This window comes from Triticum dicoccoides, chromosome 2A, assembly GCF_002162155.2.
Source record: "Triticum dicoccoides isolate Atlit2015 ecotype Zavitan chromosome 2A, WEW_v2.0, whole genome shotgun sequence".
Lineage (NCBI taxonomy): Eukaryota > Viridiplantae > Streptophyta > Magnoliopsida > Poales > Poaceae > Triticum > Triticum dicoccoides.
The window spans coordinates 483,907,231-483,910,369 of record NC_041382.1 but is presented as its reverse complement, the minus strand read 5'-3'; positions in this window follow the sequence as shown (position 1 = coordinate 483,910,369).

Sequence of the window (3,139 nt, the reverse complement as noted above, 5' to 3'; positions counted from 1 at the left end):
TGGGGGTGGTGGAGCCGTGGCACGGCGGGGCTTGCCGGGGTGGGCGCAGTGGAGGAAGGTGGGGGCGAGGCGGGGCAAAGGTGGAAGAAGGTGAGGTGGTGCTCTGGTGGCGGCGGCGCCGGTAGAAGGTGGAGGGAGGTGGGGGTTTGGATTGGGGGAAGAGGGAGGTGGGTGTCGTGTGGGAGCTGGGGTGGGCTTTGTTGTGGTTTGGTTAGTGACAGTGGGGTGGTTCGGTCCGCGGGACGGTGCGGAGAGGTGTTATTAGAACAAGCAGTTTTTGTTATTAGAATAAGAGTCTTAAGGGTGTTATCATAATAGACCTATTCTATATATATAACTATAATTTATTTTGCTTCCTCCTGGTTTCCTGACATCACGGTCTCACATCATTGTCAACCTATGTAGTACTCCCTCTTTTCCGGTTTATAAGGTTTATCTCAAAATTTTAGTTTTCCTTTTTATAAGGCTCAATTTGGTTGTTCCCCATCACATGTTCAGATTTCAAGGTGCATTAAATCATTGCATGCAATGATTAAGATAAAACTGACCAATGCATGCACTTTATGCATGCATGCATTGCAATTAATCCATTCGTAAACATAATTTTTTGAGAAAAACAAGAGCATTAATTGGGTGCTTTTGCAAACTACAAAAAATATTCCACCACTCATCATCTACCTTGGTTGGTGAGATTTTTGAATTGAGCCTTATAAAACGGAAAGGAGGGAGTAGTCAATAAACGAGAGAATTGCACAAGAAGCGGCCGACAGCTGGGACCAAGCAGCTCGTGCAGTATTTGTGTTTTTGAGGTGTGAGCACTGCAAAGTTTTTCGATGTTTAGCCCAGATATTAATTTTTCTCCTCTGAACAACAACGAAAACATCGCTGCAGGTATTAACTGGGCAGGCTGTGGTCCGTCTAGCCCAGGCCAGATATCCAGCCCAGATATTAATTTTTTTCAAGCTGAAAATGGCTAGCCCGGTGATACTTTTTTTTATGAATACCCAGGCAAGGTCAAGTTGTTATTCTCCGCCCCGCTGGGCTACAAATCTTTCCTAGGAGGGATGCATTAGGCTTAACAAGAAAATGAGCTTTAAAAAATAATAAATGTGATGTAATTATAAAAACTGGGCAGTAACTATAAAAAATGCACCAAACACGTGATTACTTTATAAAATATCATTTTTGGATATTGAAATTTTTAATTTCATTAATTGTTGCGAGCGCAATGTTTCATTGGATTTTTACATAATACAAATTTATATTGAAATTGTATTCAATCTGACTAGAAATTTCGGGATAAAAATATTTTGGATCCCATCAAAATGTGGGAAATTTTTTTGAATTCTGTTTTGAACGGTTGGTTGAAATGGGCTGTACTTTTAACAAACTCTAAATGGGTTGTAGTAAATAACATTAGAATTCAAAATGGGCTACACATTCTTACAAATCTCAAATGGGCTATAAGTTCTCTGCCACACACTTCTGCCCTTACTAAGTTGACACGTCCCCTAAAAAAACAGAATTGACACATATGCAAGGCTTTATCAACTTATAGTCAACACACGGTTCTAGCAGCAGTGGCCGTTGGATGTCCATCCAATGGATGCCGTGCTTCTTCTTCAATCTCGGATATTCTAGCTTCACCCGCCCAAAAAATGATTCCTCCCACTGACATCTGGGGCGCACCATTTCGGAAGCTGACCTGTGGGCCTACTAAGTTGACGTACCAAGGGCTTTGTCAACTTAGTCAATATAAACGATTCTAGCTACAGTGACCGTACGATGTCCATCCAACGGCCATCGTGCTTCTTCAACCTCTAGTCTTCTTGCTCCAGTCGCCCAATGCAGCGCCGGTCGTGCCGCCTGCTCCTGCCTCCCGTGGTCGGCTGTGCTGCCGAGGCCTCACTGCCCCCTACTACTCCCACCGCTGGCCAGGCCATCCCTCCACTCACCCACACCCCCTGTTATTCTGCGGTGACGGCAGCGCAGCCGAACCAGTGAACCCTCGTACTCCTCTCCGCGTGTGCATCCACTGCCGCGTCTTCCCCGGCTCCGCGTTGTCCCCTTCCTAGGCCTCGCCGTCGTCCACCGCCCTGGTGCTCTTGGCGCGGCGTGGTCAACATGGTCAAGGAACGACTTCAATCGGACATGGACTATACGTGGAGAGGCTGACAGCTGGGTCCACGGCAGCTGCAAAGGAAGTGCCTCCTTATTACGCGCAAAATAATTATTCCTCCACCTTAGAGCGGGGACCCACCGGGCAGGCCACCGTATTTCGTGAAAAAAATGATTCGCCCCCTGACTGCTGGGACCCACGAGCTACATCTTCGCACGCAAGGAAGTGCGTCCGGGAAAAAATGATTCGCCCCCTGACTGCTGGGACCCACCAGCTACATCGTCGCACGCAAGGAAGTGTCGGACAGTCGAGACCCACCTGGTCGAAGCGTACGTAGCGTTGTCATTCTGGTCGCGAATGTGTATGTACATATATACTGGTGGATGTAGAGGCGCGCACGTGTCGTGGTAGAGGCGCGTACGTGTCGTAGTAGAGGCGCGCACGTAGCATGTACACATACGTACAGCGGCCAGGGTGCAAGAAAGAAAATACGGCCACGTATGTTTACATATGGGCGGGGTCTCGAACGCCTACTCGCGCATACGTACGGCCAGGGCTCGTCTACATGGCTGTGTCGGAACGGAGAAACAACATCATCATCGTGTTCATGGGGAGGCAACGGAATGCGTCGTGTTCATGGGGAGGCAACAGAATGCGCCATGTTCATCGGGAGGCAACGCAACGCGTGGGAGCCAACCGGCTGGGTCGGAACAGAATGCGTGGTCGTGTTCATCGAGAGGGCTTGGACGGAACAGGCGATGGAAACGAGGCCTGGCGTACCGCAAAACAGATGAAACAGACCTCCTATGTTCGGAACGGGGTCCTATTGATCGGGAGGGGTGTGGCATACTGCAAAACGGAGGAAACGGACCTCCTACGGTCGAAACGGGGGTCCTGTTGATCGGGAGGGGTGTGGCGTACTGCAAAACGGACGAAACGAACCTCCTATGGTCGAAACGGGGTTCCTGTTGATCGGGGGGGTGTGGCGTACCGCAAAATGGATGAAACGGACCTCCTACG